The sequence below is a fragment of the Corvus moneduloides genome, chromosome Z (genome assembly GCF_009650955.1).
Source record: "Corvus moneduloides isolate bCorMon1 chromosome Z, bCorMon1.pri, whole genome shotgun sequence".
NCBI classification, from domain to species: domain Eukaryota; kingdom Metazoa; phylum Chordata; class Aves; order Passeriformes; family Corvidae; genus Corvus; species Corvus moneduloides.
In genome coordinates, this window is record NC_045511.1 from 43,443,967 (window position 1) to 43,467,695 (window position 23,729).

The 23,729-nt window shown below is 37.3% G+C and overlaps 1 long non-coding RNA gene across 1 annotated transcript in view; it reads right to left on the bottom strand.

Annotated features, from left to right (window-relative positions):
• Positions 1-497: 497 nt before the first annotated feature.
• The window catches only part of LOC116438415, a 52,182-nt gene continuing 28,950 nt past the window's right edge, over positions 498-23,729 (bottom strand). Inside the window, exons 2-3 of the long non-coding RNA XR_004237727.1 lie at positions 2,745-2,931; positions 498-1,700 (exon numbers count right to left, since the gene is read on the bottom strand). This is a non-coding gene — a long non-coding RNA (uncharacterized LOC116438415). The remainder of the gene's footprint in view (positions 1,701-2,744; positions 2,932-23,729) is intronic.

Genomic DNA, 23,729 nt, shown 5'->3' on the forward strand with positions numbered 1-23,729 from the left:
AAACACAGCACTGTACCTCCCAATAGAAGGAAAACTAACTCTAGCCCAGATGAAACCACGACAGTAGGGGACCACTGTATTATGCCATTATAAAAGTAATGTCTACGCTGTGTCTAATGTAGTTTTGAGTTTCACTTTGAAGACAATACTGTTGATAACCTTCTTCTCAGATGTGTGTAAGCACACACATGCATTTATATGTTGATCTTGTGTTATAATATGAAGGCACAGTTCTCTAGGAGGCTGTATTCCTTCTTCAAATACTGGATATCAGAGAAAGCCTATCATCTTTGCTGCCAAACCTAAACCTCTCAGGTGAGCACGGACTTTGTCCAAAAGCTGAAACAAAATTATTTTCATGTTTCCTGAGCAATTCCCAAGTGGACCTGTTCTTCAAGGTATGCTTTTAGGGAGGGAAGAAGATTCATCTCTATGTCAAGAAATTTATCATAAGATTGAACATATAAGGTTTGTGTAAGAGCATATGACTAAAGACACATTTTTTAAAGGATTTATTACTTGTGTGAACGATTCACAATCCTTAATTATCACTTGATACAGACAGAAGACAGAAAATCCTATCTGAGACTCAAGAAAATATGTAGTATTAATGTGTTAGGTTTTTTCGTCAATTTCTATGGTCTTTGCAACTTACTGCAAATAATCTTAGAGAAACACCATGCAGCCACTAAGCTTGTCTCCACACTGAAACTACAGCAAAGGTGCAAACATTAACTTAAGTTATACTTCTGGGTGCTGGTACAGACTACAACAAGCAAGGATCATCTATCACATCCATCACATCATTTTTGTTCCCAGAGAAAAACCTAAGAAATTCTTCAAAGCAAGCAATTTTGAGGTAACTGAAAGCAAAACAAATCCCAAAGCAAGTTCCACAACAATTATGTTAGATAAAAAAATCTAAATAAGTAAGAAAATGCAGTACATAGCTGTTCTCTTAATTCATTTAACATGCTAATAAAATGGAAATTTTAAGAGATTCAGTGATGAACAGTTTGTCCTGTGCAGAACTCTTCAAGGCTTGACCTTCAATCATCTAATTAAAGTCAGGAGGATATCACTGATGATAAGCATCATGTTTTCCATTTGCTGTGTATAGCATCTTTCATATAAGGATGTCAAAAAATCACAAACATCAGTTAATTGCTATTCTTACCAATTCTTTCACATACAGTTATTAGCATTATATTCTTATATAATTCAATATTTTATACACACTCTAAGTTACCTATAAGTACTCTAGGTTATTAATTTTATCACCATGCAACCTCAGTTAGCAAAATGCCACAGAATATATCTAACATTTTTAGATTACTGGAAGCATTAGTCAACACACTTTGAAAACTACTCTCAGGATTCCCAAATGCAGGTTTCAGGGGCTGAATTTGCCTTCTAGTGTAGTGGAGAAATGTTCAGAATCAGTGAATGGTTTCATTTGGAGAGTAAAATTATTTACCATTTGTATTTAAACACTAAATAGAATTTTCATCAATTCTCATGTTTACTGAACAATAACTAATTTTGCTTAAGGTTTGCAAAAGAGTTATGTGACTTCTTTTTCTCTGCTCACAAATCCATCGTACTTTTTCTGGGAGATTTCTTTTGTGCCCTTCCAAAATGAGTGCAGAGATCAGATTTCTATGTGCCTGGATTCCAGACTGACACCATAATCAGAGGACCTGGAAAAAGATAAGATTTCAGGAAAGTTATATCTTTATGAAATGGATATGATCCTGATTCAAGACACCAAATTAAGTCTGAATCTCTGCATTAACTAGAGTGTATGTTTCTGCTGGAGTCTCATATGCACACAAAATAGTTATATATCCCCATATCCAGTTGTCTCCTCTCCACCTCCAGAACTACCTTTTTGGTATCCAGATGTGATTGCTCTCCTTTTTCTTTTCCCTGTAACTACCTTCCACGCTATGCTCAGTACCAGTGACTGCTGTCCTTCACAAGAAACAAGGCCATACTATAACCCAGTTGTCCATTCTGCAGCATCATATGAAAGCTTGTCCTGTTTATCCCTCTTTTTGAACAAGTCTACGTAGAAACAATCATGCTCAGGACCATAGGTGCACCTCTTCACTTCTAAACTAACCATGTGGTTTGGGAAGGAGGCATCTTGACTGTGATCTTGCTGTTTCAAACAAACAGTGCCTCCCCCTATAGCAGGTTCAGATGGTTTGGATGAATATGGATTTTGGATGAAAAGGCTACATGCTGCCTTTGCAGGACCTAAAACTTTGTGATGTGTAAGCAATTCTGTGAACCTGCCATGAAATTCTGTCCACACCATTGAAAATGTCAATGTAGAGACACCACTGAAAATAAGCCCTGCATTAATATTTGTCTAAAACACCGAGACACTACTGCTAAGCCACATCTGATTTAGGCAAACACAGAACTCCATATTGTTTCATTAAAAAAAAAAAATAAACATACTAATACTAGTTTTAGAAATTTCAATGCTATGTCATTTCAATCAAAATGCATTTCAGATTCAGACAAAATTAGTTTATGCTGAGAAGAAAAATTTATTAACCTACAGAAAAAGAATTATGTTATTTCAGAACTTCATTCTGCTTGTGTAGGTCTAACAGTGGTAATTAAAGAGAGAATGAAAAAAACACAGCAAATGTACATGATATTGCATGTCAAAGCCAAACTTTTGAGCACACAGCTCTCCAACCCTGTAACTTTTCAACATCTCTACATACCAGTGAGACACATGGTTGAATGTATTTTGTGACTGATTAGGCAAGACAGTTTGCAACATCTTCTGCATGCTCTGATTCCTTTGGGTACCTTCTCACTTGCCTTCTTGCTGTTGTCATAGGCAATATAACTATTTAAGATGTAGCTTTTGCCCTATGGATTGCCAAGAGAAGATTTATAAACAGCCAGCTGTGAAAACAGAAAAGTCTGTATCAGATATTTATGATTTTAAGCTGGGAAAGGTGTTCTGCACTACTGCTGAAGTATTATTAGTGATTAGGGTACCATCAGGCCAGCAAATTCTGTAGCTATGTCCTCAACATATCTTTATTATCCCTCAAAGTAATTTACATGCAACAGGTACAGAATACAGCTCCAGAACTCTGGAGGTGAGCTCCTTCAAAATATGCTTTTTCCAACCACAGTTGGGTTGGGGACCATCCAAACACCCACCATCTCAAAGGGAAATGCTTTCTTTGAGATCTAAGACCCCAAAATATTCATATTATGAGAGAAAATTGCACTGTGTAACAGGACTAGCATTGAAGTTTCAACAAATATAGGCCTATATGCCTTCTTTGCTAGCTGATCTTACAAGGTCCTTGAAGACTGAATGAAACTTGGCACTCAGTGCAGCACTTGTCCCACATACTCTTTTGTAGTTGGCTTGAACTTTCACTGCCATGTAGTCCACGTAGGCTCACACTTGAAAAAAGTGTGGAGTCCATGAGGAAAGGTGAACTGCCCTGAGAATTTGTTTCTTGTTTCTATGAAAATACATTCAAGATGAAGGCTTGCTGTTTAACAAATACATTTGAACCCGACTTTATTTAAAGGGTTCATAGACAACTTATGCACCAGTGCAATTGACATCACAAAAAGTCAGGGACAGTATTTGTTTCATTTAAAGTTTAAAGTTTAAATTTAGCCTCTGTTAATTATTTTTTCCTAGTAAGAACAGAAATAAGCTGTGTTGTCTAAACTCATGTACAGCAGAGTGTTAAAAATTTTAAAGGCCATAATTACTCTACATTTGACTAATGGAGGGCATGCCAGCCTTTTAAATAGTTTAGTATTTGTGTCACTAAATATATTATCATTACAGTAAATCTGACTGCGTCTTATTTGGTTCTTCCAAAATGCCTGCTTTCCATACACAAACCACTGAAAATTTAAAGAGATTTGGAAAGGATTTGTGCAGCACAGAGCTGAGACCTTCTAATGGCTTTCCCTCCATATTGCATCCTACATTGACTAAAAACTTATTGTGGCTAGGGAAGAGGAGTCCATTTGTGGCTTACAGAGGACTGCAAAGATTCTCATTTTTCTGGTACAGAATATCATTGTTCTTTAATGTTTTAGGATGCAATATAGCACTGATGATATGGGAATAAGAGAAAATTATTTCATAGATCTGGCTGCAGATATTGATGCTATCACCTTTTCAGTTAATTATTGCCACTTAGCTAGGGATTAACAGATGATCAGGTGGGAAGACATGGCACATCTTACTGCTACCTCTGAAATGAATTTAAACTAACCTTTTCTACATTAACCAGCGCTACACTACCAATTACAGCATGGTATCTCTACGGGCTTTTAAAACTTCCAGTCAGATACAAGAACATCTCAGTTTTCTGCTTCAATTAACTGAAAACCAAAGATGCTAACAGAAAAACAAGAAGTGTCTGGTTCAACAGGCTTGTTCACACTGATGCAACTTTCACACAGGTATGTCAAAATTAAATCTCTAACAACCAAATGCAATTGATTTTCGGTGGTAAATTTTATCATTTAAGCTGATACAGTTTATGCAGTCAAACCAGTATAAACACAATTAAGAGTAACCCCATATATTTCAATAAAATGAGAAAAAGTAATTGTTGTAAAGCCAGTTTTTAGCTCAGATCTGAAGAAGCTTGGCATATATTTTGCAATTCTACATTCTGCTAAAAATGTTAATATTAACAGTTTGCCATATTTAACCCAGGTAAAAACTGAAGAAGGAAAAAGACTCATTGAATTTTGTTAGTCAAAGAAGTTGTGTTGATAGCAAGAGTGAAGAACTTACACAGTTCATGACAAGAATAAATTCAGCTATTCAGAAACTCTTGGAGAAGGAAAAACCTCCAAATGATTCATGCTCTTCTGTAAATGAAAGGTAGCACTGTTTTGCTTTTAGGGAGACACTAATTTCTTCTCTAAGATGCTCATTTGCTATGAAAATCACCAACAACTAAAAGTAGTTTCTCAGTACTTATGCCTATGTACTAGTCCATACAGAGTACTGTAGATTTGGCGATATTAGTGTTTTAATAAAAGAGAATATTAAAAAAAACCCCTACACTTTTTTTCATTTATTTCTCTAGCTCAACTTCTTTAAAAGCCTTTTTTGGTTTGTTTGTTTGCATGTGGATTCCTTTGTGATTCACGAGTATATGAATCAATTTCAAATCCAATGTAATTAAGTAAAGTGATCAAAGTGCAAGGCACAACTGGCCATTCTCAGCATTACAGCATGTACATCACATGTATGTTGATTACGTAACTGACTTTTCATCTGGGAAAGCCTTACAAATCAGAGCCATCTGTTTTCCTAATTTTTATGTAGCACCTGGTAGACCTCATACAGTTTCATGAGTATGCTAAGTATTTTAAATGTTCATTTGTTCTGTATGAATTTACAACGGAAGCTAAAAATTTCCTTATTCTTTGGTGACTGGATTGTTTCCTTGAGCTATCTGCGCTTAATTCTTGGACTTAGTCAGAAAGCTGTGGGTTAAAAAAAAAAAAAAAAAAAAAATTAGATGTTTAAATGTCTCACAGAATTACTAACTCCACCTGAATTGAGACAATTTTCTGAGCTGCAATTAAAGTCTCCATACTACTACTTCCCCGACATCACATTATGGTAATATAACGTAATATAAGTATCAGTAGCACAGAAGTGGTAGTTGGGATCTACATAGAAATCAATACTGGAACCCTGATATATATTTGTACACAGCCTGCCTTTCCTGTGGGTCTAAATGAAGGGTTGCAAAGACATAAAAAATAATCTGTTTAGTAGGAACTTCAGGAATGCAGCCATTTGGGGTTTGCTATTCTGTCACAAAGCCAACAGTTCCCTTTTCTTATGCACTTGTATTGCAGTGATTTTGGTCATAAATCCACACAGTAGTTTAGTACATTGCATGTGTAGTGCAGTAAAACAGATAACAAAAGAGGTGCTTGATGCTGTAAGGCTTATGGAGCCTTATTTGGGGAAGATTTCCAGTCTACTTTGCAAATTCTGTCCTTTGCTTTTGAGTTTTTGCTCTTGTTTGGAGAAGAACGAGGTGTACCTGTGAAGAGTAAGTACTCAAATTCAGCTGCATAGCAACAGAACCAGGCATACACTGGAGAAGATAATCCTGATATCTCAATCAAGAGGCATATGGCAGAAAAAAGAAAAAAAATAGATGGGAAAAGAAAAAAGTAAGTACTTGTGCCACTGGAATGAAGGCTAAATCAACATAAGCAAGTGTCCTTCTCAATTCCCCTGCTAAGTAACTATTATTCTATGAAATTTGTGGTGTTGTGTCGTTACAATTCCGTTCATGATCAGATACATAAAGAACTTGCATTCCCAGGAAATCAGTCTAAATATGATAAAAAAGGTAATGGCTGATGTTCTAGAGTGAAAAGTGATGGCCACCATCCAGCCCCTGGATTTATGTAGAGGACAAAGGATAAGAAGGAACAAACCAAGGACTTAATATTTTACGAGGCACATTCCATCTGCAGACAACAAATCACATGCTGAAGCATTGGACAAATTATTTCCTCCCTCATGTTTCTTGTCACCTTCAGCTGAAGAGCAGGAATAACACTGGCTGGCCTCCCAGGCACTTTGGTGAGGCAGACACACTGAGACCTGTTCCTCAAGGGATGCTCCCACACTAGGGCAAAACAGGTCCATGTAACAGCCCTTGATGGCAGCTTCTAGAAGAGCTTCAGCAAAGAAGTTGAACTGATGAGGTGGAGTTAGTGAATTACCAGTCATGTCCACAAGTTCTTCCACACAATTATGGAAAACTACTTAGAGGAACCCTATTTTTGCCTATCCTAGGGGAAGAGATTACTTATAAAAATATTAATTTTCCATTCTTCTTCTTCTTTTTTTTTTATTATTATTAATCATTCAGTGTACTAGCCTTTACAGAAACAAATCTATCACTGAAATGCGAAAAAAGCCCCCAAAATTACAAAAGACGCCTTCCTAAAGGAGCTCTGAGGATGAAATAAGATAGATACTTTTATGCATTTAAAAAATAATTCTACGGCTGGACCTCAGCAGTGTTGAATCAGATATACAAAACTTAATTGACACATTTTATAGATACATGTCTGTTACTTAAATAAAGAGTTGTATATTCCCTTTGCTCCAGTTTAAGGAATTAATAAGTCATGTTCATTTAACATAGATTATTTTATAAATTTCCCATTTCAAACCAGAAAATATGTAGGCAGAATGTGCTAGAAAATAAGGAATATCTACGCTTTTCACTATTGTCTGTAGCACTCCATTCTAAGAGCAAACATTCTACAATATAATACAACTTGGAGCACTACTCCACACTAAACAAAGATTTTGAGATACAAGATGAGAATTTCCAAACAAATCAAGCATTCATCTGCTATCATTTGACACAAGTGCCTACTGGAGAAGAGTTTTAGCCTTGTACAACATCTACGGCTATTATTCATCAATCTTCAGAAAACCCTATTTCTACATCACCCACACCTAGAGATCACAGCTGTAGGAGTACTCAATAGCCTGTCTTTGAGAGAAAAAAAGCCCCATATATTAAAACCAGGGTTAAATTTAATAAAACAAAGCCCTCTAACAGAAACTGTACATTTGTTTGGGCCAAATATTTTAGTTAAATTCACTTCCAGATATATATGTCATGTATACTCCTAAATTTCTATTTGTCCTGCAAAAACTTTTTTTCTGCCTAGACCAACTGTCACTGCTCTTCTGTGAAAGCAAATCATTAATGGCAGACAAGAAAGATCACTTGAAAGTTGATAATGTTAAAAATTCACTATTCCATGGGTAAGTCTTTGAGCAGATAATGCACCAAAAAGGCATCCATAATGTAATAGGCAGCTCTTTCTCATGGTGACAGAAAACCAGCCTATGCTCTCAACCATACGCAGCACTTCAGAGTACCACAGACAGAGAACAAAACCAGCTGCCCAGAAAACAGCCATTGAAACACAAGGAAGTATTGATGACTTGCTATGTCAGAAAATATGTTCCTTTGTCCTTGTAAACCTGACAGGAATGAAGGTGGGAAAAAAGAGGATAATTTATGTGGGCAACTAAGGCTCGAAATGTGCAGGAATTTGTTGCTTGACAAAAATGCTAGCCTTTACACAAGGTGTTTATTACCATTGCATCGAACTCAGCACAGAATTTGCTATCCTGTAAGATGGCTTTAAGGAAATGCCAAAATTTTAATGATCTTTTAAGTTCTATATGGTATTATTTATTTATTTATTTATTTATTAATAATGCACACAGGACTCTGAAAAACACATCTGCCATAGGGTTTGGCTGGTAGAAACCTACATTTGGAGCTGCTACAACTGACCCGTTGAGGTGTAGACACTGTCTTCAATTCAGCACCTGTCCTCAATTCAACCCCCACCTTCAGTATTCAGCTCAGATTTGCAGATACAGAAACAGCAGACCCACATATTTTCCTTTCTCATGGCACACCCTCCTTCAGCAGCATCACACATGGATGCTCTTTTGCGCAGCAGACACTTGGTTTGTTTCAGCAGTGAACTGCTTGAGCTTTAGATGGTCGGTTCCCATTACCTTTGCATTGTGCAGCCATGATAAAATCCTGTGTGGTGACAGTTCCTTGATTGCTCAAGCCAGGGGGATGACGTCCTTGAGTTTAGTAGGCACTGGATTTTGCCTCTGATGCTCATAAGCAATTCACACAGCCTGGATAGTGAAAAGCACTTTTATGGGGAAAGATAGGTTTATGAAGACAAAGGGATTCTCTACACAGATGCTGCTGCTGGGCAGAAGTGACCTAGGCTTAACAACTCATTTAAATAGTGGGTCTTTTCAGAAAAGCAGACTTAGTCTGTAGGGAGGTTTTCTTCATTAACTCACTTCATAATCCATTTCTTCCTTAATGAAGGGGAGAAAGAACACTTATTTCAGAGAAGATCTATTTCATCAAATGTATATTATTTGTTCTTGGCTTCTCCCTGATTGCAAAGTTACCATTAAAATGACTGAAATTATTTACAGCAAAGCACTCTGTCAGCCCACCCAATAAAGATCACCAACCTAAATTAACCATCCACAACAGAAAGGACTATTTCTGCCTACAGCTACAAAGCAGTCAAACAATGAAGAAAAGCATAATTAAATGCTTAGAAACAAAAAAGAACTTATAGTCCTATTATTGTACATTTCTGCCTTTTTGCATGCATTGTAAAAGTTAAGGATGAAACAGATTTTTTTTTTGTAAATGTAAGATTGTCATTAAAATGCATCAGATCACTATTAACATTTTAAAATCAAATTTCTATCATGACGTATAGCTAAATGTTTAGTATACCAATGTTCTTTTGCTAAGCTAAACTCCTTTGCATAGGCTGGAAGCTTACCCATTTAAATGAACTAAACACAAAACCCAGCTATGCTCAAGTCTAAAAAACAGAGTGCATTCATGGTCAGAACTAATTTTCTGGTCGGTAAACGAGTGGCTAAAACACAAATTGCTTCTTCCAAGTTAATTCTTTTCATGTTATTTGCACTTAAGAAATGCTCTCCTTCATCATCACCAGGGAGTATTCTGCTGTTCTCATGCAAAACAAAATTTGAGGCCATAGAAAAAAACCCCATCTATTATTAACTAGATATAAATTATTCCTAATCTACACACAGTGTTTAATCCCTGGTTCACAGAAATGCAAATTGTACTTCAGAAACAGTGTGTTAACAAGCCATTTGTCAGCAGCAGACAGGAGCACAAGCTCAATATAAAATATAGAACAAATGCTTCAAGCTCATTCCAAAGAACATGCAATTGAAGGTTGACCCTGAGCTGTACAGATGTGCAAGTTCACATTGTGAGTCTGTTCACCAGTTTAAGGGTGGGAGGAAAAAAAAATCTCTAAAATGTGTTTCTATCACAGTTCATACTTAGCCTCCTTATAAGCAGGAAATATATCCCTCTCATTGATTTACAGTCCTCCAGGAGGAATAAGGAAAAGAGAACAACCACTGAAGAAGCTGAAAGGCCTGTATGCTATTCTGCTACATTTTCCCCTAAATTTGCCAAAATAAATTACCAAAATCAAGGGCTTATAAATTTGTTTCCAAAAATGTAAATAATGCCAGAGGTAAAGAGATGTAATGGTAAAAAGCAGTAAAAAAAATTAGTTCCTGAAGACATCCTCTGCTTTCTGCCTGAAGAACCACATTTCAGAGAAGAAAAACATTTTTCTTGTATAAAGGTGTGCCTAGGAAAGGGTTTGTAGCTGCATCTTCCCAAGGGCTCTTGCTTCCCAAGAAGCAAACTGAACAGCTTGACTGATCCACTCACAGAATTCTTATGTGAAACACAGGAAAAATATTTTTAAAATAGTTGAAAAAAGTTCCTAAAAGCTTCACTCGAAAATGTGTTTTTTTCCCTCATGGAGTCAAACTGTGTAATTTCTGTGATATTCCATTGTCTCATCAAGTTTGAGAAAAAACTTCCCCAGCGTGGGAAGAGTTGAACACATGAAGACTACCTTCTAGGTAATGTCCTGTTCATTACAATTTGAACAGGAACAGGATTTTCCTTCCTTCTATTCATAGAAATAACACACCAAAAGGCGAGTAACTAGGAAAACTAGCTCCCTCATTAAAGATGCTGATGCCTCCTGCTGTTATTCCTACCTAGGTACTGTTTGAAGCTGGCTAAGTGTCACAGGAATAGCCAAGAATTTTCAGCTGCTATGATGAATGTAACTGTCTTGTAAAGGAAGCTGCACCAGATAATGGGATTAAAGCACACTATAGAATTAAGTGTATTCCATTAAATTCACCTCAGTCTGATCCCAGTAGTCCTGGCTTTATTGAATAGGAAAGGTGCCATTCCCAGACACCAGAAAAATTGTCAGCTCAGGACAATTGTCAGTCAAAATTTCTTGGAGCATTATAAGCACCTGGACTCTCTGGCTGTAGAAAGAGAGGCACAAAGTCCTCTGGCAGCAGACCAAAGGATGTCACTTGTCACCATGAGGGAAACAAAATTAACTGCATTGCATCTTACAGTGAGAATATTATAGCAGTTGAAATAAGCCATTCATTATTTAACAGCAGGAGATATTCCTAGGGTGAAGGTACATGTGCTGCCATACTCAAAGACAACTTTCCAGCAGTTCAGAAAAATAAAGCTACAATATACTGTTAGCAAGGACAGCATACAGGGCACAGAGCTCCCAGAAGAATTTAAGTAGTGCCAAAGATGCCCAAAACCTCCATTTTTCAAATCCATTAATACCAAGTAGACCAAAGAGTTTGCTTCTTGCTGAAGAATGAGATTTACCAACATGACATTGAAAGACAGAGGTTTGGTATCTTTTTTAACTTTCATCTTCCATAAAATATCTGCAGACTGTGACAGGAAAGAGACACAAATCATCAGCCTAAACTAGTCTTTGAGTACTGAAGAAAAGTTAAACTACAAAGAACTGTCTGGTGATGCAGGAGTTAATGGCAGTTCTCTTCCCCTTGTTTTGGAAACAAGAGGTAGTCCAGCAGATTTGAGTATCCTGGTTGTTTTTCCTGTCCTTAAAAGACAGGAAGAGGGGTCAGGAAGCCACAGATTATCTATTTAACTTTCATTGGCAGAAAACACTGAAAGAAATTAAGCATATATAAAATAATTAAATAATAATTAAGTAGCAGGAAATTAATTAATAAAGAACACGTGGCATCACATTAAATAATTTCCTCCTATGACATAGTAACATGTCTTGTAAATGGGGAAGTTTGTGACTATGTCATATATCTTAGCTTTAGGTCAGCTTTCGGCATTTATAAGATGCTTCCAAGCAAGCCACGGAAACATGGCCTATACAAAACTACTATAAAGCTGGCCCTGTTGAAAACCACATACAGTTGTTATCAGTGCTATCAGCAAGGGCTCAGTAAAAAAGAGTACCACACACCCCGTGCTAAAAACTTGCTTTATCAGCATAACTCTGATCATGAAAAACTGGACATGAAATTTGTCAGGGTGATGTGAGTTCACACATACTGGAAGACAAAGCTGATTTAGAAACTGGAGAAACACTTTGAATAATAATATTTAATTCAACAAGGAAATGTGCTGAGTATGTAATCTTGTAGTGAGGACTAATATGTCTGGAGCGAGGGTGGGACATGAGGGCATGGAGAGGTAGGTCTGTAGAAAAAGATCCAGTGGAAAACAACTTCAGGATGTAATTTCTAAGGAAAACACTTTCGACACAGAGGGAAATGTAAACAGGAATATTATCAGAAAGGCAAGTGAATACCTGTGCATTCCCATTCTGATCTGTATTACTAGTATCAAATCTGGGCCCTGACAGTTTCAGGTATTCTGAATCAATAAAATTACTGAGCCGTTGGAGAAACAAATCTATGAAATGGAGAAATATTTAACTCACTAGGATCTTTACAGAAGAGAACACTGAAGCAACAAAAAAAGCTTTAAATATTAAAAAATATTTGAAGAATGTTAAGCCAGAAATAAAAGAATGACTTATTATTTGTATCTTCTGGGAATGGACTAGGCTTATATTGCAAGTATTTAGACTAGAGACAGAGAAAAGATTTCTAACAGTGAGAATATCTAACAGCTGAAATGGCTTTACTAAGAAGATTTTTACATAACCTATTTTGAGCTAATGAGCTCTCAATCATTTAAAATCGGCCCAGAAAATGTACCCCTAGAATCTCCAGATACCTTTTAAATATCAGGCTTTTTACACAATAAATGCCTCAGCCTCTGATTTACTGCTGAAGATACTGTTATTATACTGCAAAAAGGAAGTTATCATACAAGTATCACTGCACCTGGGAGAGCTGTACACTCCTGTGTCCTTTGTGCTGTAGAGTCACAGCCTGCACAACACCATTCAGTGTAAGCCTACTACTGAGCATATGAAATTCATCATATGCGCTGTCCTGCCTCCATGAAGTGCATTCTTAGACCATATTCTAATTTACAACAACACTTTCTCTTGGCTTCTGAAAATTGGCTGACACAGAAATACACAATGTCACGTCAATGACAATTGCCGCTCCACAACTATTTCCACTGAAAACCAATTGAAGTTCAATTTCTTTTAGGGGGGAAAGCCAGGAGGAGCCAATTATCATTGCTTTAACACCACAGTTTCACCTCAGGCATCACTTAGGTTGCAAACAAAAACATTTCAGATCCTGCTTGCAACCTTCCTTCTGGTATGTGGCTTCAACTCTCAGTACCAGTACTATATAGAGGGAGGATTGCACTAAATACCCATCTTGATCATATCAGCAATTAAACAGATAACTGTGTATTTTAAATACTACAAATAAGAAACACATTCAAAATTTAATGCTGTTTGCTGTGTTTTGCAAACTATGTTGTAGCATTTTACTGAATTCTCCCTGTAGCAAATTACTAATGAACAAAATCACATTTTGTTACATTTTAGATCTAATTTCCTAACCTGGAAGAAATTTTGGCTCTTCTCTGTGTCAGGATGAGGGAATGTCAGTACCCTGTGAATGCTGTATTCACAACAGCTACTCCCACAAGTTTATGGGATTACATCCATCACTTGGCTTTTGCTAAAACCACAGGACTAAGAATACTTCTTAAGAAGTATTTTCAATTGTCTACTGACTGGCTCAGCTTCCTGCAATATCGGGGGTGTAGCTCTGAAAATCCCTAGCCAATGTGCTCCCTTGGTTTCAGTTCATTGGAATGTGTAAACAGTGGGCTCTGTTAGCAGAGCCAGTGTCATTTTCAGAGTCAGCTGAAGATGGAGGGACTACATTTTGACAAGAAGCTCAAAGGCAAATTAAGGGCACAGTGGCTGAAACAGAAAACTAGTTTTTGATCATTATGATTGATATGAAGCAAGCAATTCAAGTTTTTTTTAACGAAGTCATAATGGCACTATAATAGTGTTCAAGCCAAGTTCTCAATTTTACAGCTCAAATTGTGGCAATTGTGAAGCAGTGTATGTACTTCCCAGGAAGTAAGGAAAGATGGTATGTTATTTTCTTAGCAACTGAACTAATTGCTAACTAATCTAACGGATCTAATCCATCTATCTATCTTTCTGCTTCTCTCTTTGATTTCCAAAATTTGCTACAATGAAGTAACAGCAGGAGATTTTCCCCTTCTCCAAACTGGCCTGGTCAGGCCTTGAGGCAACAGTGATATTCAAAAGAAGTTTGGCTATAAATGTCAATGTGTATAGACTACAGACTTCCAACTTATGAAGCCCCGAGCTTTATCCTGAAAACAAATGTCTGATCTTCATACATATGGTGCCAACATTCTTTCAAGTTACTATTTTACCATTCCTCAGAATTAATTTGGCGAGGAGATTTTTAAAGTAGAACTGAAAGCAGCCATTACATCATGCCATTCCTGTTAATTTTCTTAAGAGGTTAACACAGGGACAAAGGCAAACAGAGAAAAGAAGCAGCAGAAATTTCTTACAGGGCATTTTTTCAAAGAAAAATTAACAGATGTTACACTATTTTTAACACCACAATTCACACCTTGGCTAAATGAAAGGATTATTTATCAAGAATTTTTCTATATATGTCAAACAATCACAACTTTCTTTAGCCGTACTTCCCTCTCCCTTTTGTTTACTATGTCTGTTGATTCAGCAACTTCACACCAAACAATGGCTATCTCTTTCAGTGACCATATAAAAAACCAAAACTCATGTAAAAAGTCAGAAATGCTCTATGTATGAACTGCAGAGGATTGTGGGTTTTGAACAACATTTTTAGATATTTAGGGGAAAAACCCCGTATATTTCAAAGTGTATATACGATGCTGGGAAAAAACCCCAGATCTGATCATTCGTCAGTGTGAAGGAGTAATTATTGTTCCTGTATGATGTAAGGGAAAGCAACAGATGTTACTGCAGCCAACATGCATGGACGAACAAGACATGTCACCAGCCTATGAGCCACCTCTGCGAATCCAAACACAACACTGATGTCTGGTGTCTTGCAGACCACTATGTCGGTGTAGCTCCATAGACTAAAACTGTGCTGTGAATACACTCTACATGGAGGAGTTTCCTGGGGTGTTTTCAGCCCCTCAGGACTTGTCCTGGTTTCAGCCTTGAGTAAACCTGCACTGGTGCATATTACCCTTGGCACCATGGTGAGTTAAGCACCATCAATGAAATGGTTGCTCTGACTTCTAAAACTGGGAAACTTCAGTAGGAAGACTGCAAAGGGGACTGTCTGCAAGTGGTTAAATACAGCGTAAATAGTCCATTGATAAAAACACTAAGGGGATTTTCTACCTCTGATTTCTTCAACATGTATTACTCCTACAGGTTTTCTAGTAAGACAGCTGTAATAGCATGACCAGTAAGAGAACCACAGTATCTGAATTTAGCAAAATATAACTCACCCCACCTGTATGTCCTCTGGAATCAGAGCTAAAATGACATACTGCACTCTCCACCTATTCAGCCTTTAAGAAATGAGCGGTCCAAATAAGGCCCTAATTAAAAGCTTCTAAAAGGGAGAATATCCAGATACGTAAGTCAAAGCAGAGAAAAATGGGAACTGATAGTGAGTCAATGAGAGCAAGAACTGAAAACACATATTCTTACTTTGATATTTCTGAAACTATTTTCTGTTTCAAGGGGATGAAGATGGTATTTGGAGCAGACTAGAATCAGGCAACCCAAGCTGGACAAGATGTTAACTGTCCTGCATTTCCTTGCACTGTTTCAGCAGACCATGAAGATTACACTTTGTATTTGTAGGAGTAATCAGTGGTCTTAATTTACCCAAATATTTCTGTTTTCACACTTTAGATGCCAGGGAGCAAGGATGTTCTGGGAAAATATGCCTCACATTTCTAGCTTTAACCTTCAGCAGCCTTCAAACCTGTATATCCAGCACTTTTTTTTGTGAACATGATGAATGATCCAGCAGTGATTCCAACTGTCTTACTAAGAATATGTTTATATGAGAGAACACAGGAGGCCTCTTTAGCATAATGACTCCAGTGAGAAAGAGAAGCTCGTGATGATCACCTCTCTGAGTGTGTTGCCAGTAAGCCAGAAAAATAAAGAAGAAACAATTTCTGTAGGGGCTTGTGATGTTCCTTTCTGGCCCCTGTTTGCAAGGCCTCAGAACTCATGAAAAATTTAAATGGCTCAGGAAGGCATGGCAATTCCAGTATGTGGGCTGTCAAGTTAATTTATGACTGTATAATTGGGTGATTGCTTTTCCTCTGGAAAGATGAAACAGCTGAGCCAAGAAAGATTGGTATCTACCACTTCCCATAAACATAGATATTTTTAGGGTATGAACAGAGACAGAAACAGAGAAGCATTAGTGCAGCAGCTCAGAAGTCTGCAATACTGTTTCACTGAATATACTTTCCAGATGCAGGACTATCATTACCCCAGACTCTCCGGTCCACATGGGAACTGCAGACGGGTTCAGAGTGACACTTTACCCCAGAGAGTTTCCAGCAGAATTCTGGCTATAGACAACACAAGCAGGCAGAATGCTTTCTGAGGAACTGAGGGAATAAAGGCTTTCTTATTCTAGCCTCAGTACTGGCTCTGAAACGGATGTGGTATATAGCCATGCCCCAAATAGTCAGGCTCCTTTTGTGCATGGGATACCAGCTGTGTGAAAATCCTAAGGGACTGCAGGAACCTATCCTTACTGAGATCTTAGCTGCATCTTTCAGAGAAGCTGGTATAAAGACAGCAGTCCTGTTTTGACTACAGACCCTAACTGGCTTGCTAGAGGTGTCAGAATCTGTCTCTTACTAACTGCCAATGTATCAGGTCAAATATAATGTATGAAATAATTCCCAATTCATTATACTAGTTGCCAGGGGCAATGGTTCCAAGGAAAATGGATGTACTTACTACTATTTTTACTGCAACACAGCTGCCTGTGTACAATTTCTAGGTGCACAGCATCCATTAATTTGATGAGCAAAGGCTCCATCTAAACTGTGATACCTGAGGGCATTTTGCAATTCCCAGCTCTGAGACCAGACATGAAGATCTCACGCTAGAATGAGTTCTACACAGTCAGTATTCCTGGTCTTCATCATAGTTTCTGCAGGAAGGAAATCCAGGAGAGTGAGGAGGGAGGGATCTGTGACGTATGCCAACACACTTCCCACTTCAGGTGACTGGGGTAAAAAGGATGGAGATGAAGATCTAACACAGAGCAGACTCTTAGACACAGCAAAAAAAGGTTAGATTTACCTTGGTACAATGACAGCAAGGAAGAAATGATACTTCATATCCTTCCAATAATAAATATACAGCCCTTGGATTTCACACCATCAATATTCTGAAAAACTCTTCTGAAGTATTTTGTCTGCAGAAATACCATTTGTTTGCATGATGTCTGGGCTTACAAAAATGCATACCTATGCATAGGATGCATATATACTCCATCAGTTATCAGCATTCAAATGATTTAGCAGTATCTGCCACCTCGGTTTTCCCTTGGATATTCTATGCCTGATTTTGGAACTTACTCCAGCTACCTGAGCAGGGAATCTCATACGTTGAAGGAACCCAGGATGACCAGTTGCTTCTTTATACAGTTTGCTACAGTTCTTGTGCAAACTCTTTTTGCGATCTTAAGAGATTTTAAGGCCATTTTAAAAGTTACACTGAAATTCAAAACAGGGTTTAAGGCCATTGTGATCCTTAAGTCTCTTACACATTCACAGCAAGGATGGAAATGTGTGAGTTTTTCTTTTGCATAAAAGATTTCAATCGTCATTCTGGTAACTAACCTGTGCAATTTAAACACTTACTTGCACAAGGGCGAATTACAGCCAAAACAAGAACCCTGTACTCCATGAAACATAAAAATAAACAAGCAAAACAACTCTGTTTATTCCACTCACTTTACTGTAAGTAAATCTGCTATGACCAGCAGGAAACTTTCCCCTCTGGACTACAGATCCCACAGAGCCTATATGTTAGCAAAATAAATGGGCTTGGCATTTCAGTGTTCTGCAGCAGCTAATAATATCTGGTAGGGATGGGCCAGGTACTGAAATTTCGCATCACTCAAACATTTCCTGAGCTCTTGAATGCTGCAACTAATTTCTTATGCAAAAGGCTATTCACTGTACCTCTCTGCACCTTGGACAGCTCTCGCACAAGGAACCCTTCTTCTCTTCAGCCATTCTAAATCTGATCCTCATGTTCTCTGGAGTATCTTAGTGAACTAACTTTGACAGATTTACATAGTTCATACTTGCTATTGCAGCTTGTACCTAATGTAATATTCCAGTAAAATGTGCAAACCGCTATGCCTTTTGAAATTAGTTGTTTTAAAATGCTTTAAAAAGACTAGTCATAATTATTTATGTAAAAACTCCAATAGACTACTCTGGGATTTGCTAATGAAAGACCAAATACTTAGACCTATGATTTCTAAATAGACTCTGCAGTGGGATCGACCACAGCTTCAAATTATTTTTATGTTTTCACTTGAACTGCAATACCTGTCACTAATACAAATTAAGCTATACCTTGTCAGCTTTTAGGGGCAGGTTTAAAAGCTTACATCTCAGCCTTTCAATATCCCTAATTTATAGCAGAGTTGAAGCTCACGTACAGATCTCACAATCCACAATCTCACAATCACATAATAAATAAATTAGATAATGTTGGAACCTTTAAATTAAAAAAAGGTTAAATAATATGAGTTCCCTTGGTGATTTTCAGGCCTGCACCACATCTTCCATAATACATCATTACAGCAAAAGCACTCTGCAGTATTGCAGATGCATTACAGTAATATTATTATGGGAGAGCTGCTGCTTTGAGATGCCTATTAAACAGGTTTCAAGACCACAGGAGCCTCCAAATGGTCAATAAATTGTACATTACCCAGGATTACTCAGTGAGCTATAGCAGAGCCATGTCACTTAAACAAAGCTGAAAATTGTCCATTCTCTTTCCAGGGAGTCAGCCATGCTGAAGAAATCAGAAGAAAGCCTTTACCTTGTCAAGGTGTTTGAGTGTAGCCTCTTTTGGCCATTAAAAACCCTGATATATATCCAGCATTTACCAAGTCCTCTTTTTTAAAATTTTCCTGTTACAGCAAAGCACAGATGTACTCATGGTATGTACTTACCAGAGACATAGTAGAAATGTCTTGTTTGTGCATTGTCTGCAAAATATCTCAGAAGGACATGCAGCAATGCTAGCAAAATTCTGGAGTATAAATTGGAAATTGTGAAAAATAGCAGACATCCATTCTCTGTTTCTGAGAAAATAACTACTAGGACATTTCTGCTTGTAGAAAAAAAACCCACTTTTAATCATCAGGCCAGCATAAGCTTTACAGAATACCATTAGGGGTCCATTTACATATTATTCTGAGAACTTAAGTTATAGGACTGAATTCAACATAGAGACAAGCTTTTTTTGAAGCACAAAACCCCAGTCTAGACATTTCTGGCAGTAAAAATCTGGAAGTATGTTAATTCTGAAAGCATGGGTGGGCAAGGAGTGAGTCCCTAGCACCAAATGTCATCACCGAAACATTGCCCTACTCTCCAGATTTCTAGAGTGATTCTCAAGAGAAAAATAAAAATTAAAATTTTACAATTGCCATTATTTTTTTGCACAAATTTGAATAACACCTGAAAAAAATTGTAAAGGCTAATGGGTAAAATGCTTAACACCAAGGTAAATCAGGATATCTATCATCATTATATGTACCAGTACCTGTCATCTACAGAATGCACAAATTGCACAAAGATGTCTCAGAATATAAATAATAAGAGTCCCCTTTTTGTATGGCCAAGAATATCAAAATTCCCTTTCCTCAGGCAAGAACTTGGCATATCAAGGCTCTTTAATCCACACTTAACTATGCATGAATTGGGATGCCAATTACTGCTCAATCAGTCTTGCGAAGTTTTTTCTGCACTTGAAAGCCTCTAACCCTTTCTTTCAGGCAAAGATGCACTAAATTACTTGTAAACCATGAAGGCCTGAATTTGTGTAGTTCATCAGAAATGGTGTGGGCTGCCAGGTAATCCTCTGTGTTACAGAAGAAACATTAATTTTACTTCCTTTCCGTTCTTACATGACAAGTTTATATTATGCTGCACAGAAGACAGTCAATACCAAAACAAAAAAGAAAGACATTTATCCTGCTTTTCTCTTCCACTGTTCTTCTAGTATGCCTTATTTGTAAATAAAGCTCTGAATTTCTTTATATGCCCTGAATCCCACCACTTGAAGCAGTTACATGTATTAGTCTTTCTAACAAATAATTAGAAGCAGCAGAAAAATTTTTACTGCTTTCTGTAGGCAAACCAACAATATCCTCATCAGCCTCCAGAAAACAGGTGAGAGACTTTGGCCAGCTAAATGTCACCGCTATAATTTGCCTCTGCAGTTAAATATGATTCCCAGAACACATTCAGAGAATATTGACTGGAAATACTGAGCATTACAAAATGTACTATTAATTCGTAATAACTATTTATGCCCATATATAATCTACTCATGCAATTTACACTGACTGTGGGATTGCATCTCTTTGCCTGGGCATGGACTGCACCAGAAAGCAGTAGGCCTGCAGGACACAGAGTAACTTTTCCCATCATCTCTCTAAACAAAGAGGAAATGTTCGCCCTCCTAATAGGGTTATGAATCTACACAAGTCATCTTGATCATTGTAAGATTTTTTTAGCTACCCATTTGTAACTTTTGTTCTATAGGAGTCCACACATACTGTTAGAAAATTAAAATGCAATGGAGTTGATGTCAAGGTTCTTGACTTATATGAATAACTGCTGTGGGACGCATTTTTGCTCCCTTGCAAAATGCAAAATGAATGGAAAAAGGGTGAATGATGGAATTGCTTTACAAAGCAAATGGTTGGTATCAACCAGTAACTTCTCAAAAGAAGGTACTCAAAAGTTTCTGCTCTTGAAGTTCCACTGTTTGTAGTGAAACACTTCTGATCAATAGTTAGAGATAAGACAGTACCCTGTGTTTGCACACATAATCTATGTCAAAAATTTGCTGTAGGAATCAATAGCAACTATGGGGGTTTAAAATGAGTTAGGTGGGTTTGGGTTTTTACATTGCTTTGTCATGGAAATTACAGTGAATATCCCTCATCTACCAGGCCAGAGGATTATAGATTTGGTCAAGCAAGATTTCCCCTCTATGAACCCATGCTAACTACTGACTAGTCATAACTGATTACCTTTTTTCCACCATGTGGCTGGAAATTTTTTCCAGATTATTTACTCCATCATCTTCCCAATCATCAAGGTAAGGTAAACTGATCTGTAATTACCAGTACCCTTCTTACCTTTTCCAAGATGGGAGAGACATTTGCTCTCTTCCAGCTCTCAAGCATCATTCCCAACTACCCTGGTCATTCGAATACAACTCAGAGTTTAAGCTATATGTCAGTGACAGCCATCAGAAATATTTTAATAAGATCATTCTGATTTCCTGAGAAAACACTGGGACAATTACAACACTATTACACTGTTTCCCACACTACCTTCTAAAAATGCTCCTGATTGTGGAATCTTGGTTGCAAAAGCAAATATTAAAAAATGCAGGGCCCTGGCCTGGTCTCATATGTTTGGAACTCCTCTCTGTACTCCAATGACATCACCTGCATTGTAGCTTTGTCACTAGCTTGCACTACAGGGGCAAAGATCCAAATTACTGGAGGGAAACGTCAAACTAATGGAAGAACTGTTAAGGACTGCTTTCTGCCTTGGAAACTGCCCATTAACTTCCCAGGTATTACACCTAAACCTCTACAGGACTGAGTCTGTTCTACACCATGTGCAGGTACTGAAGGGAACAGTGAATTCAGCGACATGTAGGAAAGTGTCTAACCGTGTGTTTCAGTTTTCATTCCTCCATAAGATATTCCGCACATTCTTATGCTGCCCACTCCATATGCCTGTTTGTTCAACCTATCTTGAATCCTTCAGTCTGCGTGAATCACAGATAAATGGCTTGCAGGAGCTACTGGAGCTTACTACTTGGATATTGTAACCTCCTTAGCAATCCAGAAAGCCTGAAACACAAATGAAGACCCTGTGTTACACAGTGGTCCCTCCAAGCATACCACAGCCAAGGGAAGGTCTTGGTGAGGTTAAATGGCTTGGGACATTAGTTACATCACTCTAGTTTTTGTGTATCCCTATGCATATTTCAGTGGAAATAAAGTTATATCATCTCACCCAAATAATGTCTTAGAGACCTGGAAATATTAACTTTACTCATTAATGTACACTTTCCACCAACCCAAGGATGTAGTTCAAGTACCTTTAATTCAATTCAAAATTTAATTACAAGTTAATTTCTTTCTGTATTTTACCAGTGTAAAAATACTAGTGTATCCTAGTGGGCTGATCTTTTTGCGCCCCTCTGAGCTCATCAACCAGTTACAGTTTCTCTTTAAGTTGTTTTGACCCTATTGCCCTTGCATGATCAACTTCTGCTAGTTACTCTGCTGTTAGATCTACTGAAGAGCCTGAAAATTATTAACTGCCAATTGTTAGCCTTTTCTATAAGGTTAACACTAATTAGCCCTAAAATAAGCAGCGAGTTATTGTAAATGATAAAGTCATCATTAACATTGATTACCTTGCTAATTAGTCATAGCAAAAAGTAGGCCAGCTGAGCAACAAATGACATTACTATGTCACTACAAAAAGCCATCACAATTAGACATAACCTGTTTTACTTTGCTTCAGCAAGGGCCAAAAACCAGATGGATTCAGTAACTGATGAATTATTAATATTTTTTACTGATTTCAATCAGAGGTCTAGCTAAGATACATTCTTTCCCTAGACACTCTTTAATCACAATTTTTTCTAAAGTACCCACTTTCCAAGGCAACTCTAATACAGCAAGGAGGGCTGTATATCTATTTCTGCAAAGGCAAGATCTCATAAAATGCATAAGTAGGCAGAAGCTGAAGGTGAGTTCACTAGACTCAGTTCTGAGATTCTAAGATTTAGACCATTTGGGGACTTTAAAATCCAGAAATAAAATCAACTTTAAAATCAACTTTAAAATCCAGAAATACTGAAGGTATTAAATTAAGAGTTCATTTTCTTGTTTTGTTTTATGCCTCATACCTTAAGAAAGATTATTTTATCTTCTTGACTATCATGCACATATCAACGTTCCCTGAAAACAAAACCTGGAAATTTCAAGAAACAACAATTCTACCCTGACGTTCCCAAAACTGAAATTTTCAATGACTTTGAGTCATACCACACACTTTATGTCTAATGAAAGAATAAGGATAACTTTGTTTACTTTTCTGTCCAATTTTACCAATTTACACTGACAAGGTATACCTATAAAAGTAAACACAGACAATCCAATTAAGTACCTAAAAACTTACTGATGCCACATAAGTTATCTCTGAACAAGGCTGACCGACAAAGGGTTTCAAGTTTAATATGCCCTGCCCAGCATTTTCAGTACAAACAATCAAAATCTACAGTGAAAACAACAACAGAAAGTTTGATTAACAAAATATAATATAGACCATGCTGCAAAACAAAAAACAAACCACCCAAACAAAAAAACCCCCAAACATAGAACTAATGGTTCTGCTCAAATACAGAAAAACAGACTGAAAACCCTAAGAAAAATATCCAGACCAGCTAGTCAA